This window comes from Solanum verrucosum, unplaced genomic scaffold (genome assembly GCF_900185275.1).
Source record: "Solanum verrucosum unplaced genomic scaffold, falcon-dt-bn FXZP01000261.1, whole genome shotgun sequence".
NCBI lineage: Eukaryota > Viridiplantae > Streptophyta > Magnoliopsida > Solanales > Solanaceae > Solanum > Solanum verrucosum.
In genome coordinates, this window is record NW_026019969.1 from 9,782,219 (window position 1) to 9,799,398 (window position 17,180).

Below are 17,180 nucleotides of genomic sequence, written 5' to 3' on the forward strand. Positions count from 1 at the left end.
TTATGCACCCCATACCAGAGGTGAAAAGTTAGAATGTTGGGAAGAAATTCAGCAATGAAGGAACTGCGTGAAGGTCCTTGGATTTCCTGTGGGGACTTTAATACAGTCAGATACATAGAGAAAGAAGAGGATGCAATAGGATCACAATGTTATGTCTGATTTCTCCAAGTGGATAGAAGATATGGAGCTTCATGATCCCCACTTGAATGGGGGGAAATTCACATGGTTCAGGGGAGTCAATCACCAAAGTGCTGCCAGGTTAGATAGATTTCTCTATTCCATGGAGTGGGAGGAAGCTTTTAAAATTATCAGCCAGAAGATACTACCTATAGTGATTTCTGATCATATCCCGATTATGCTTGAATGTGGGAACTCGGAGCAGAAAAGCTCTTACTTTAAGTTTGAAAACTGGTGTCTCAATGTGGAAGGCATCAATGATATGGTACAGGGATGGTGGAATGGGTTTGTGGTGGAAGGTTGTCCAGATTACAAATTTAGCATCAAGCTAAAGATGTTGAAACAAAAACTCAAAGAATGGAGTAAAACAACCTTCGGTGAGTTTACCAATAAGAGGAACAACTTGTTAGAGGAGCTGGCTGAAATTGATAGAACTCAAGATGACAGGGACTTGACTGAAGATGAAATGATGGTAAGAGCAACAATATTAGTGGAATTGGAGGTACTGGCCAAGAATGAGGAGGCTAGTTGGGGGCAGAAATCAAGAGTTTTATGGTTAAAACAAGAAGATAACAATACTAAAATTTTCCAATGAATAGCAACAGCTCACAGAAGATACAATACTATTGATAGGTTGGTGGTAAGGGGGGAGGAAGTTCAGGACCCTGCAAAGATTAAGGTGGCCATGATCGACATTTACAAAGATCTATATACAGAATCAGAGACATGGAGACCTTCTTTTGAGCTTTTGGACTGTCCAAAAGTTTCTCGAGAGGAACAAGAGTGGTTAGAGAGGCCTTTTACAGAAGCAAAAGTACTACATATTGTTAAGCAATGTGATGGAGATAAAGCTCCAAACCCGGATGGTTTTACCATGAATTTCTTCAAAAAATGTTGGGAAATATTGAGAGAAGACCTGATGCAGACTGTCCAGAACTTTCATCATAATGAGATCTTTGAGAAATCTTTTAATGCCACTTTCATAGCTCTAATTCCAAAAAAGACAGGAGCAGAAGAATTAAAAGATTTCAGACCTATTAGCTTGATAGGAGGAGTGTACAAAATCATCTCTGAACTTGTCACTGAAAGGTTGAAAACTGTCATGGGGAAATTGGTAGATGAACACCAAATGGCCTTTTTGAAAGGAAGGCAGATTCTACATGCAGCTATGTTGGCCAATGGACTGGTGGACTCTAGGGTGAAACAAAAGACACCTGGAATTCTGTGTAAGCTTGACATTGAGAAGGCCTATGACCGTGTCATTTGGAATTTCCTTCTTAAAATTCTAAAAGATATGGGGTTTGGCAACAAATGGATCAGATTTTGCATATCCAATGTGAAATTTTCACTCATCATAAATGGGAGCACTGAAGGTATTTTTAAGTCCCAGAGGGGATTGAGGCAAGGAGACCCTATATCTCCCTTTCTATTTTTACTGGCAATGGAAGGATTAAATCACATGATCAGGATTGCAAATGGAAAAGGATGGTTGAAGGGTTTCAGTGCTCAGACAGTCAGGGGAGATGCTTTGGAGGTTATACATCTCCTGTATGCAGATGACTCATTAGTTCTTTGTGATGCTGAGGAGATTCAAATCAGGCACCTAAGGGCAATTCTCACCATTTTCGAAGGTATTTCTGGATTACATGTTAACTGGAATAAGAGTTCCCTCTTTCCTATCAATCAAGTTGACAATATGCAATCCTTAGCCGAGACTCTCGGTTGCCAGGTAGCTTCCCTACCTACAAAATACCTTGGAATGCAACTGGGAGCTAAGAACAAAGAGTTGGAAGTCTGGAATGAAGTGTTGGAAAGATGTGAAAAGAAGCTTACAAGATGGAAGAGTCAATATTTATCCCTTGGAGGGAGGTTGACACTCATTAAATTTGTGTTGGATGGCCTTCCCACTTCTATGACGAGTCTTTTCCCAATACCTAAAATCATTGAAAAGAGAATCAATCAACTGAGAAGATCTTTTATCTGGCAAGGAAACAAGGAGAAGAGAGGGTACAACCTAGTGAAGTGGGATATCCTAACACTCAACAAAAAACAAGGGGGCCTAGGTATAAAGAATCTCAGCAAACAGAATGCATGCCTACTACAAAAATGGTTATGGAGATTTTGCATAGAAGATATGGCTCTGTGGAGAAGGTTCATCACAGAAAAATATGGGCTGCTCAATCAGTGGACAACTGAGGAAGTTTGGGTACTTTTGGGTGTAGTGTATGGAAAACTATCAGGAGATTATGGACAAAATTCAACGTCAATATTTCATTCAGAGTGGGTGATGGAGTGAAGATTGATTTTTGGAATGAGCTTTGGATAAGTGATGATACTCTAAGAAGCACTTTTGCTCAACTATACATCATTAGCCTTAAAAATATGCCACTGTATCTCAGGTTTGGAGCCAGCAAGGGTGGAACCTGATTTTTAGAAGAGCTTTGAATGACTGGGAAATTGATGGAGTAGCAGGCCTGCTTCAGAAACTCCTTTTCAGGTATCTCTATGGGGCCAGACAAACCAGTTTGGAGTCTACACAGTAGAGGTTTTTTTACCGTAAAATCTTGCTACTGGAAGATGAACAACAGGCAATCTTTGATAGATATATGGCCCAGGAAGTTAATTTGGAAAGTCAAAAGCCCACTGAAAGTTTCATGTTTCACTTGGCTTGTGATTAGAAGAGCATGTCTAACTCATGAGGTGTTACAAAGAAGAGGTTTACATATTTGCTCAAGGTGCTTTATGTGTGATCAGGAAACAGAGGTAAATAGTCATTTGTTTCTACACTGCAAAACAGCTGCAAATATGTGGAACATGTTCTTACGTATTCTGGGAGTAAGTTGGGTAATGCCTAAAACCACCCTGGAGCTACTCAACAGTTGGAAAGGAATTGGAAGAAGAGGGCAGAGCGAAGATTGGTGGATGAACATTCCAATTTGTATCTAGTGGACTTTATGGAAGGAAAGAAATACCAGATGTTTTGAAGGCAAAAGCTGGAACGCACAGAAGCTCAAAATGAAATGCCTAAGCCTTTTATTTTTTTGGTGTAAACAGAATATAGTGGGGGAGGTAGTAACTCTAGTTGATTTCATAGGCAAATTGTAAATCTTTTTAGTTTTTGTGAAGAATGTGTCCCACCCATTGTGGGTTGTAAGTGCCCCAACTCATCATTCTTTTGATGATGATTTTTTGTGAATACAAATTTACTTTCTCAAGAAAAGAGACAAAATACAAAGAGAAACATTACAAAGCAGAAAAAGTTTGCACAACGAGACTCTAAAAGCTCCTTTGTTACGATAATACAAAACTATTAAGTTAGTGCACTCGTGTTTATCTTTATTTTGATACTTAGGGGCCTCTTGAATTCTCTTTTTCCCTATTTCTTTCTAGAAGTTGTGGAATATGGCATTTATTATTTGTTAGAACAGACAAAAATATTACAAAACATATATATATATATATATTTTTTTTTTTGCAGTATAGAGAAAAACAGAGCAAACTAAAGAAAATAATAGCAGCATGTTGAAGAACTGAAAAAAATAGAGGGGAAAAAAGAGTAACCCAGCACCAGCAGTGCAGTTGAGTAGCAGCAGAGAAAATAGAGATATGAAGAAGAGGAGAAGATACAAAAAAAGATGAGAAGAGAAGAACTTACCTTGAAGAGAAGTCACATGCTCCGAGCAGTCGAACTATAAGCAGATGTTTAGGAAGAGAAGTCGCATGAGTATGTTTTTGCAAAATTTTATTATAAAACCCATCGCGGCAGTCGAACTCGCTAATACGCACCTTCCATTCCTTTCTCTCTATTCCTTTCTCTCTTCTCGCTTTAGTCGTAGAAGCGCACACTTTTTCTTTTATGCCTCGCTTCGGGGAAGAAAAGCGATAGAGGTGAACTACGCCTTGTCCAACATTCCGTCCCATACAACAAAGTTGGTCAAACTCTATAGAACTTGCCTTTAAGTTTTGGTGGCATCTTCTCTTAATCACACAAGACTTCATAAGCGAACCTCTATTTCATCCACTTTGCAACAATACGATGTGTGATATCATTCCCGTTTCTTTAGATAATAGACCCAAGATACTTGATACCTCCTCTCTTTTGGATGTCCTGGTATCAAGCCTCGCTTCCATGTGAGTCTCATGGTTACGTCAGTGAACTTGCACCCAAAGTATTATGTCTTGATCATGCTCAACCTGAACCCTTTAGACTCTGCAGTTTGTCTTCAAACCTATAGCTTAGCGTTAACTCCGATGCGAGTCTCATCAATTAGAATTATGTCATCCACAAATAACATACACCATGGAGCTCAACTTAGTACCATGTCAATTCATCAATCACCAAAGCAAATAAAAACAAGCTAAAAGTTGATCCCTCGTGCAACCCCATCACAATTGGGAAATGCTCTGAGTCTCCTCTCACTGTCCTTTTCCTGATCTTGGTTCCAACATAAATGTCCTTGATCATACGCCATAGGTAAGCCTCTAGCCTCCACACATCTCCATAAGACCTCTTTTGGGACTTTGTCGTATGCATTTTCTAGGTAAATGATCCTCTTCCGCTCTATACAGCTCTGCCAGTCTCCTTAAAAGATGAATGACTTTTGTAGTCGAGTTCCCTAACATGAATCTATATTGATTCTCGAAAATAAACATACCCCTCCTTACCTTCATTTTTACCACCCTCTCCCAAACTTTCATAATGTAGCTTAGCAGCTTGATACTCCTATAGTTGTTGTGATTAAGAAATGTCACCTTTGTTCTTGTACAAATGGATCATTGTACTCCACATCCATTCTTTAGCCTTTCTCACAATTTTAAAAACGATATTAAACAACCTAGTCTGTGACTCCATACATGTCCTACCCACCGTCTTCAAAAATTCCATCGGGATCTCATCAGGCTCGTTCGCTCTTCCCTGTGCACCCTACAAATAGCACCCTTAACCTTTTCAACCTTTATACACCTACAATACCCAAAATCGTGACACCTCTCGGAGTGCACTATATCTCCCACAAGAATGTCCTCCACTTCATTCAAGAGTATATAGAAGTATGACTATCAACTTCGTCTAATAAGTGTCACCTAAACCAGTACTTCGTCGACCTCGTCCTTGATGCATGTCACTTGGTCCAGGTCACGTGCCCTCCTCTCTATCGCATTGGCTAGCTTGTACAATTTCTTCCCTGTTTTTTCCCCTAATTCTACATACAAGAGTTCAAAAGTTATAGTGATATTCTATATATTATGTAATATGCATGTGTAATACATTTTTTTATGACAAGGAAAACTCGCAGCCACAACCCTTTGGGTGCGCGCAGGATAAAACCCCCCGCTCATATGCATGTGTAATACATTAGTAATCTTAAATAGGAAATAAATATTTTTACATCACCAAGCATGATGAGATGATCTTAAATGAAGCAAAATAACGAAGAATCATAGAATCGCCCCAACTTGCTTGAAGTGAGGCATAAATAGTGGTTGTTATTTGTAAGTTAATAAGCATGACATAAAGAAAACTCCATATGTCTAGATACATGAAATTTCGTCAATGGGGACATAAATGCGCAAGCATGGTAAGATGGAAAATGCATGACAAAAAAAAATCCATGTGATACACGAAATTCTGTCAATGGTGACATATAAATGCATAAGCATGGTAATACTGAAAAAGCGTGACATAAAGAAAAATCCATATGGCTGATACACGAAATTCTGTCAATGGTGACATATAAATGTGCAAGCATGGTAAGATGGAAAAATAAGTATGTCGTTGCTGCATCTTAGTAGCAGGGAAACTCTCACTTAAAAAAGGAAACATTCATAACCGAGTAGATTAAACAATAAAACGGTTGCTAAGACCATAATAGGATAACTGCATTTCAAGAACAAGGAAATCTTGTTAAGATGAGACAGTATCATCTTACCAAAAAATTGTGAATCAAGTTTTCAGGTCTAATTTTGAGATAAGGACCTCTTAAATTGACATTAAAACTGCCAAGAAAAACATGAGAAACATTCATGATTTGGCAACTCACTAAAGTGTGCTCAAACAGACTATTGGGAAGTTTTTGGAAATTGATTTTCTTTACGTTTCTTTCTGAAAAAGAAGGTTATGAAACAGTAAATTCATTTACGAGAAGAGGGTCAAATTGATAATATTTAGAATTTGGGGGTAAATGGAGAAGTTGGTTCAATTTTGGTTTGAGTAAAAGAAAATCGACAAGTTTTTTTTGTTTTGTTTTCTTTTGAAAATGTTTGTTTGTTCTTCTAGAAAACAATTTGTTCTGATAATCAAACAAACGTGCTTTGTTCGTTTTAAAATCCTATATTACTAGGGAAACATTGCCTTAAGATGCTTGAGCTTTTTGCAAACCGCACAGTACATTGGTTTTTGGGTGCACCAGAATATCAGAATCAAGGAGCCAAAGAGGGTGTTTGGATTGACTTAAAAGTTTGTCAAACTTACTTTTAAGTCAGTTTTTTACTTCGAAAAGTGTTTGGCAAATATAAAAAATAACTTAAAATAAATCAAAAATAACTTAAAATAAGTTGGGGAGTGTTTGGCAAGGTCAAAAAAGACTTAAAATAAGTTTAAAATGACTTAAAATAAAGTCAAAACCAAAAGTAGATCTCCCCTACTTTTTATTTATTGACTTAAAGTCATTTCAGTTTGACTTTTTGACTTAAAAACTACTTTTTTTAAGCCAATCCAAACGGGTTCAAAGTCCTAAAGAGTATTTCCAAGGAAATAGCCAGCTCTATGTTAATACCTGTATCTTCTTAATTTAATTCACAAGTTGAGGCATACTTACCAAATAAGAAATATATCCAATTATCAGTCACGGAGCCACCTGTATGGACTTCAACTCTCACCTGCAGAGTATTAATCAGACCATCTTATATTTCGGCAAAACGGTCGATTTGATTATTGTACTAGTGCAAGGGGAAATGGATGTAAAAAGGCATTATTGGAAAGAAATTGAATGTAGTCATTCGTTTCTGGATGTAAAAAAGCATTATTGGAAAGAAATTGAAGTTAATGACAAATCTTTCATAATTCAACTATTTCCATAAAAGGACCAGCTGTAGTCTACCAAATTCTTATCTGTCTATATATACTGTGACCCATCACCTCACTCAGACATTTTAGATTTTGAGAGCAAATCGAACTCTAACGGTTAGCAGCAGCAAATTCAACCTGATTCAAACTGAATCATTCATAATCAGATTTTATGGGTAGACAAGGTCCATGTCTCCATTGTGGCATCAAGCGTAAGTTCTATTCACCACCTATATCCCATCTTTTATGTTTATCAATAATCTCATGCTTTACAAGATACTTGATTCAGTTACGTTTAAGATTTATGTGCCTGATGTTCAGCAAATAAATTTTGAAGACTCACATGCATAAACACTGAATACCCAAATTTCCATAAAATGGTGCATCTGTTAAAAAATAAAACATAGAGTACATCTGCCATTAGTCTAACAGGAACTGAGGTCATTTAGATTGAATTGTGGATAGAAAATTTTAATTGTCAATGATCATTGTGGTTTAGTTTCTGACCTGTAAGAATTTTATTCATATTTATCCCAGTTAAAACACTAATTAATTTTGAACTCAAACAGAAACCCCCCATTGGAGACCTGGGCCACCTGAAAAACCAGTGCTCTGCAATGCATGTGGAACAAGGTGGAGCATTAGGGGGACACTATATAACTATATTCCCAGACATGCAAACAGAGCAACACAGAGCTATCAGTTACCTTCTGAGATGAACCCGCATCTCTTAGATTTTGATGACCAAAAGCAAGAAGTTGGAGTAGAGGTTTCTGGACAGGAGGGATCTTCAGCTTGTCTTGAAGAGCAAAGGAATAACATACCAAGCTCAGTCAACTGCATGCAGATGGAATAAAAAAATGGTAAAATACTTTCACATATATAGAGAGCTCTTAAATTGTCTCAGCAAATATGATGCATGTTCTGAATCAAATCCTTTCTTAAGCGTACGAGTATTAAGAAAGTGGAAACTAATATCTTCCTACTCAATTTTTGGCCAATTTCTTTCTTCCCCTGTCCAAGTGGTTGTTTTATGTTGGTATCTAATATTCAAAAGAATCATTTACACCATGAGCTCTAAGACAACTTGATAAGCGTGTATCAAGATTCACGACACATGAATTTATTTTTATGCAGGAAATTCCTTTCGTTTTCCGATTACTGTGATGTGCTTGTCAAATTATGTAATGTCAAATACACATTCAGGATTTTACCAAATAAGCCGTAGGGAAGTAATTACTATATGATACTCTACAAGCACAATCTTTGGTTTCTTTCTTGCTAAATGGTCATTTATTATAGTGTCTCCCCTAAATTTTGAGAACTAACTTTCCTTTACACATTGAACTGAAGTTGAGGATTTTCAATAAAGATATGAACTGACCAATCCAACTGTACTTTAACCATACAAATAATACTAGCTTGACCAAAATAATTTCTATTGTATTAATACCTTATTGTTTTATGTGCACTGACATTTACCTTTTGTTGGGAGAAGCAGACAAAGATCCTATCTGGAATCCTAACAGAGTCCCAAAAAGAAAGAGATCAGAGCTTACACAACGCATATTGTCACCTGTTGAAAGACTCCAGAGGCAACTTTATAATAGTCTCCAGGAACCAGAATTTGAAAACATACCAGATGGTGGTGAAGATGCTACTCTCATTTATACAAGGAACAAATACATTCCTCCTAATGAGATTGGTCTAGGAGCTATGCTGCTGGTATCACCAACTACTACTATAGAACGCTTGACGTCTCTATCTCCAATGGCAGAAGATAATGCCTGTTGCTCAATGAATGTTCCTGTAGAAAATTCAAATCTCTAAGTGAATTTTGAGGTGCATGCAAAAGATTCAATAGGGCAGCCCGGTGCACTAAAGCTCCCGCTATGTGCGGGGGTCCTGCGAAGGCTCCGTTTTATTGGATGGAATTTCCATGAATTAGATATGTCAAATTATACTTTTTAGGTGCATTTAATATGTTAATTCCGATGGCTACCACCATCTGCTTACCTATAAGTTTGTTAGTTTTTTTTGGACCTTGTGGTAGAATTAGATGTGTGACATCTCAAAGGGAATTTGACTTACATAAGCTTGTCATTACAACTTCAATGTCTTGCATTGTCCTTTGTTTCAGAAAAAACAATAATATAATGGATCACGTGATTATGCAAAATGAAACTACTGGAACTGAGGGTGGAAAAGATTACTCCTTCTAAAACCCTTTTTTTCTAACTAGGAAAGCAACAAATTATTGTTACCCGCCAAATAGGTTTTATTCACAACCTAATAGCTGCATTCTCTAATAAAGAACTTAGCATAATCCACACCATCAAATAAACACTGACCAAAATACTACTATCAAAAAATAAAGAATTTCAATAAGGAATCTTGAATAAAGTTTCGACTAGAAAGAAAAGGGGCAAAAAAATTATTTGAATAGGCGTTGGGCTCCTCATCTTCCTCAATCCCTCTAATGCCATAAAGGGATATATACATGAAATTCTGTCAATGGTGGCATATAAATGCGCAATCATGGTAAGATGGAAAAAATAAGTGTTGTTGCTGCATCTTAGTAGCAGGGAAACTCTCACCTAAAAAAGGGAAACATTCACAACCGAGTCGATTAAACAATAAAACGGTTGCTAAGACCATATTAGGATATCTGCATTACAAGAACAAGGAAATCTTTATAAGATGAGTCAATATCAACATACGAAAAAATTATGAGTCTAGTTTTCAGGACTAATGTTAAGATAAGGACCTCTTAAAGTGACATTAAAACTGCCAAGTAAAACATGAGAACATTAATGATTTGGCAACTCATTAAGGTGTGTTGAAACAGTCTATTGGGAAGTTTTTGGAAACTGATTTACTTTTCATTTCTTTCTGGAATAGAATGAAACAGTAAATTCATTTACAAGAAGAGAGTCAAAGTGATAATATTTAGAATTTGGGGGCTAATGTAGAAGTTGGTTCAATTTTGGTTTGAGTAAGAGAAAACCGACAAAAGTTCCTTCTTTTTTTTTGTTTTGTTTTCTTTTGAAAATGTTTGTTTGCTCTTCTAGAAAACAATTTTGTCCTGATAAGAAAACAAACATCGTTTGTTCTTTTTAAAATCTTTTTTTACTGGGCCAACATTGCCTTCAGAAGCGTGAGCTTTTGCAAATCGCACAGTACTGTGGTTTTCGAGTGCACCAGAATATCAGAATAACGCAGCCAAAGTCTTGAAGAAAATTTCCAAGGAAATAGCCAGCACTATGTTAATCCCAGTATCTTCTCAATTTAATTCACAAGTTGAGGCATACTCACCAAATAAGAAATTAAACCAATTTTCAGTCAAGAAGTCACCTGTATGGACTTCAACTCTCACCTGCATCGTATTAATGAGACCGTCTTATATTTAGGCAAAACGGTTGATTTGATTATTGTACTAGAGCAAGCGGAAATGGATGTAAAAAAACATTATTGGAAAGAAATTGAATGTAGTCATTCTTTTCTAGATCTGAGCAGACTCTTCACTTTTGATGCTGCACCCATGTCGGATTCTCCAAAAATAAACTACTATTGGCGAATCCGACACGCACCCATTGACATTTTTGAAGAGTCCGAGCAACATAGATTATACGTCCTTATTATTAGACAACTCTTTTATTAGCTCACTCTTAGATACTTGAATTATCATCTTGAAACTATTTAACACTTCCTTGACTTAAGATTCGTTGCTTAATAAGCCTTGACCACTAGATTAAAGGCCAAAAATTATGAAGATTCACCAAATCCAGCTTTCACCCCACCCAGACCAAGCATCAAATCCCCACACCCTTTTCATTTGATAGAGAATCTAAGACTTCTCTCATTGGAGTTAACGGTGTAAATAGTTCACAAATTACTGTAATCAAAGTTGATGAGCTGTCATAAGGGGAAAAAGAAAAATTCAGAATAGATAAAAGTTAATGAAAAAATATATCATAATTAATATATTTCCATATAAGGGACCAGCTATAGTCTACCAAATTCTTATCTGTCTATATATATGCTGACCCGTCACCTCACTCAGACATTTTAGATTTTGAGAGCAAATCGAACTCTAAAAGTTAGCAGCAGCAAATTCAACCTGATTTGAACTGAATAATTTACAATCAGATCTAATGGGTAGACAAGGTCCATGTCTCCATTGTGGCATCAAGCGTAAGTTCTATCCACCTCTGCGGCTCTGCCTCAAGTGTTACGTCATTGAAGTTACACGCGGAATACTTTATTTTAGTTTTGCTTAACCTGAAACTTTAGTCTCTGAGATCTGTTTCAAAACTTATAATTTTTCGTTAAATCCACCATGTGTCTCGTTGTTCTATACTATTTCTTCTGTAAATGGCATAAACAACAATCCCATCCATTGAATATATCGTGTCACTTCATCCATCACTAAGGCAAAAAGAAACAGGCTAAGGGTCGATCCCTAGTGCAACCCCATCATGACCGAAAAGTGTTCCAAACCTCCTCCCAATAATATTATGTGGTGGCACCCATGCTATAAAAAGGCTAAATGGAGCACTTGGGTAAATGTTTAGTTATTTACATAGAGGACTTGGAATCACTTCCTACTCAATACATTTTTTCCTTCTTTTTTTTAGTGGTGCACCCATGTACTAGAAATCCTAGATTCGTCAGTCTAAATCTGATTTTTCCTTAACAGATTGTGCAGCCCCTTGTTGTTGCTTGCTTGTTAGCTGATTTCCTTCATCTGATATTGCATTCGTGAATTTATTGCTGCGTCCTTACAAATACTACTGCATTTTTTTGTTCCCACTTTGAACAATATCTTTTCTATAGCTTAGTACTTCTATTTATTTTCGTCATTGAATTGTGTGGCTGTCAATGTTAAGATTTAGGGTATTTGTCCTTCTCAAGAAGAAAAAAAGTCCTCAAAAAAAAAGATTTAGGGTATTTGTCGTTATGGGTTGCCCATTTTTTGTTGTTAATTGCACACTTGATTATTCTACAACTGGCATTAGTGGCATCAAGGTTTGATGTAGTTTATGGTCATGTACTTGATTGGCAGCGGGAGGCAAGGGAGGCGGGGGGCAGGGGGCGTAATGGTACCAAGGGAGATCCTAGGTTCAGAGTTGGGTCTTGAAACATAGAGACTTTGACGAGGAAGTCGATAGAGTTAGTTAAGATTCTTATGAAGAGGAAGATCAATATAGCTTGTGTTCAAGTCACCAAAAGGGTCGGAATCAAGGCGAGGGTTGTAGATGGATTTAAGTTATAGTACTCAAGAAGATCGAGGAGTAGAAATAGAGTAGGCATTTAGTAGAGAAGGAACTCAAGGAGCAAGCGGTAGAGATTAAGAGGGTGAATGATAAGTTAATGTTCATTAAGCTAGCTTTGGGAGGGCTAACTATTAACTTAATTAGTGCACAAGTGCAGCAAACGGGTTTGGACAAGGAGGTCAAAAAAACCTTCTTTGTTCTGGGAGGAGTTGGACGAGGTCGTGAGAGTTATCCCGTGTACTGAGAAACCAATTTTATGAGGGGATTTTAATAGTCACATAGGGACCACTTCGAGAGGATATGATGATGTACAAGGCACTTTCAGCTTTGGGGATAGAAATGGAGGAGTTTTGCTTTTATACTACGCAAAGCTATCGAGTTGATCATAGCTAATTCCAGTTTCTAGAAGAGAGAGGAGCACTTGGTGACCTTTTGTAGTGTGGTGGCTAAGATTCAGATAGATTCTTTGTTCCTTAGAAAATGTGATAGAGGTTTATGAAAGGACTGGATCAAGAGAGGGGATTACAACCCAACACTTGGGAAATTGGAGAGAAGTTAGTGGTTATGAGGAATTCAGAGAGTAGTGAGGACACAAATAGTGTATGGGCTAGGACAACAAACTACATCAGAGAAGCAACAATAGAGGTGTAGGGGGTCTCGAAGGGTTACCCAGAGAGGCACAAAAGGGATTGGTGGTGGAACGAAGAGGTCCAAAGAACAATAAAAGCCAAGAAGGTTTCTTACAAGACGTTAGTTAAAGCTTAGACGAGGAGGAATAATTAGAAGTTTAAGACGATGAAGAAGGAAAGCGAGCTAGTGGGGACGCAATTAATATGTGGGCTAAAACAATTGACTGCATCAAGAAAACAACAAGAGAGGTGGTAGGGAACTTGAAGGGTTACCCAGGTGGAGTAGTCTAGGTATAATAAAAAAGACTGACACATGGTGTTCTGGGGGAAATCGTACAAAGTCTCCGGTGGTCAGGGCAGTGGCGTGCAGATCCACAGCTGAGGGGGGTTTATTGTTGAGCGCTAGAGAAAGAGATAGTCCCTGTTTAATATTATACCGTAATTACTGTCGGTTTAGATGGTAACATTCCTCCATAAAATAGCAAGCAAAAATATGCAGTCTGTCGAGAGATTAACTATTTTGCATGGTTCCTCAACATATCAAGCAAATCTTTTTCAATCTTTCTACCATCACACAAGGAAATTTTCTCTTGTTTCTAATATTATACATACTCTAGTTTCATGACACTTCCATTCTCGTGCAATACATTCAATACCTTTTTACAGTAGATCTTCATTGTCAGTGATCATTGTGCTTTAGTTTCTGACCTGTAAGAACTTTATTCATATTTATCCCAGTTTAAACACTAATCAATTTTGAACTCAAACAGAAACCCACCATTGGAGACCTGGGCCACCTGAAAAACCAGTGCTCTGCAATGCATGTGGATCAAGGTGGCGCAGGGGGACACTACATAACTATATTCCCAGACATACAAACAGAGAAACACAGAGCTATCAGTTACCTTCTGAGAAGACGACTCATCTCTTAGCTAGTGATGACCAAAAGCTAGAAGTTGGAGTAGTGGTTTCTGGACCGGAGGGATCTTCAACTTGTCTTGGAGAGGAACTGAATAACATACCAAGCTTAGTTTCAGCAGGATCATCCTCGGTCATCTGCATGCAGATGGAAGAAACAAATGGTAAAATACTTTCACATATATAGTGAGCACTTAACTTGTCTTAGTAAATATGATACATGTTCTGAATCAAATCCTTTCTTAAGCATACAGGATATAAAAAAATGGAAAACTAATATTTTCCTACTCAATTTCTGGCCAATTTCTTTCTTCTGATTTGCATGATAGTAATCGCAAAACTCTTAGGGGACGTTTGTTGGGGAACGAGTTATCCCGGATTGTTATCCCAACCTCAATGTGGGATAAAAATAACACTAAAATCCTGGTATAGCTAATTCCGGGATAAGTTATACCATGATTTTATACCAACTAAACATGGGACAAGCTCATCCTCAAATTAATCCCAAGATTAGTTATCCCATATTCCTCGTACCAAACGAGACCTTAGTCAAAGAAAATTATGGGATATGTGAAATTAGGCAACCAAATCATTGTAGATGCACCTTCCCAAAAAGTAATCCTGCAGTGCATATTATTCTGATTCAAAAGATTCCAACTACAAACTTCTCTTAATCTATTAATTAGAAATGGAAAAATTTGAATCACCCCCAACCCCAAAAAAAAGGAGCGGAAATCAGGGGAAGAATCTACAGATCCTACACAACAAATTTAACAGTGAGACAGAAAATTTTATCAGCATTCTCCCACTGTCCAAGTGGTTGTTTTATGTTGGTAACTAATACTCAAAAGAATCACGACAATTGGATTTATTTTTACGCGGGAAATTCTTGCCGTTTTCCGATTACTGTGATGTGACTTTCAAATTATGTAATGTCAAATCACATTCAAGATTTTACCATATATGCCATTGGGATGTAATTACTGTATGATACTCTACAACCACAATCTTTGGTTTCTTTCTTGCTCATAGGCCATTAATTATAGCGTCTCCCCTAAATTTTGAAAACTAACTTCCCCTTTAACAATGAACTGAAATTAACAAATTTCAGGTAATTTGGATTTTCAATAAAGATAGAGACTGACCATCCAACTATACCTTAACCATACAAATAGTACTATCTTGACCAAAATAAAAATAAAAACTTATGTATTAGTATCTTATTGTTTTATGTGCACTAACTTTTACCTTTTGTTGGGAGAAGCAGATAAAGATCCTTTCTGGAATCGTAACAGTGTCCCAAAAAGAAAGAGATCAAAGCTTACACAACGCATTTTGTCACCTGTCGAAAGACTCCAGAGGCAACTTTATAACATTCTACAGGAACCAGAATTTGAAAATATACGAAACGGTGGTGAAGATGTTACTCTAATTTATGCAAGGAACAAATACATTCCTCCTAATGAGATTGGTCTTGGAGCTATGCTGCTCGTATCACCAACTACTGCTACAGAATGCTCGACGTCTCTACCTCCAATGGCAGAAGATAACACCTCTAGCTCAAAGAAAGTTCCTGTAAAAAATCCATATCAATAAGTGAACTTTGAGATGCATGCATAAGATTCAATAGGGAAGGTCGGTGCACTAAGCCCCCGCTATGTGCAGGATCCGGGGATGGTTCCGTTTTACTGGATGGAATTTCCATGAATTAGATATGTCAAATTCTACTTTTTAGGTGCATTTAATATGTCAATTCCGATGTCTATCACTGTGTGCTTACCTACAAGTTTGTTAGTTTTTCTGGACCTCATTGTAGAATTACATTGTGACATCTCAAAGGGCATTTGACTTACATATGCTTGTCATTACAACTATATAGTTGCTCTCTCTGTAGCACTTCCTATTATTGCCTAAACATTCTTACTCTTTGTTTTTCCAATGATACAATCTGCTAACCATGCAGCAAACTGAGTTTGTATATGTAGAACACATGATCTGCTGTTTCGTACCATATTAGAATTATGTTTTCCCATCTAGTTCATGGGTTTGCTCATATTCTTCTAGAAAATTTCTGGAATATTCGAAACAAAGTTTGGAATATCTGAAATAGAATTAGTCATTTTTCTCTCCAAATTCAAAAGCCACACTTGCCTGCCACTCTGGGAAGCAAAATTATACTTAGGTTAGCTGTGGAATGGCGGAAAAGATTCTTGGAAATTCTTTCACCATCAAAATTTTCCGAACTACTTAGGAGTGTAACTCATTTTTCCGCACGAATATCTCAACTCCTACTCCATTCACTAATTGTTATTTATCTTTAATATTCAAAATATCAGTAAAACACCATACTTGTAAAACCTTCACTTTCAACTGCTATCAAGTGTGAGTAAAACAACACAAATAATATTTAGACCAGTTTTCCCAAAATAACAATCCAATAAAAAGATTACTCCTTTTAAACCCTTTTTTTTTAACCAAGAAAGCAGCAAATTATTGTTGCCCCCAAACAGGTTTTATTCACAACCTAATAGCTGCATCCTCAAATAAAGAACTAGGCATACTCCAAACCATCAAAATAAACACTGACCAAAATACTACTATCAAAAGATAATTACAGTGACATTCTTGCTAGGATTGGAAATTTCTATTTGACGTATTTATATGGGGAAGTTGGGTTCTCCTAAATTGTCTAAAAACAAAATTCTTGCATATTGAATCTTGAATAAAGTACCGATTAGAAAGAAAAGGGGCAAGAAAATTATTTGAATATTGAATCTTTGATAAATTTTCAATTAGTTGCAATAACAATTTCAATATGTCAATGTATATGGCATTACATTACAAAAAAAAAAAACGAGGAGGAGAAGGAAGAGAGTTACGGCAAGAGGGCTCCTCATCGCCTTTAGCTCCAAAAAGCCATGAAAATAGACGTTGGGCTACTCATCTTCCTCAAAACCCTCTAATGGAAACACGTATAGAGTGAAGGCTTTAAAAACACGCATGTGCTAATATTACTACACTTATTTATTTACTTCACTATTCCAATATTTAATTGGTTATAGTATGGTTTAATTCTTTATTTGATAGGATTTTGAGCTTATGTTATAAAATAATAAT

General features: G+C 36.9%; 1 pseudogene; it reads right to left on the bottom strand.

The window, feature by feature from the left end:
- LOC125814990 (uncharacterized) overlaps positions 1-17,180 on the bottom strand; it is a 54,694-nt pseudogene that overhangs the window by 20,700 nt on the left and 16,814 nt on the right.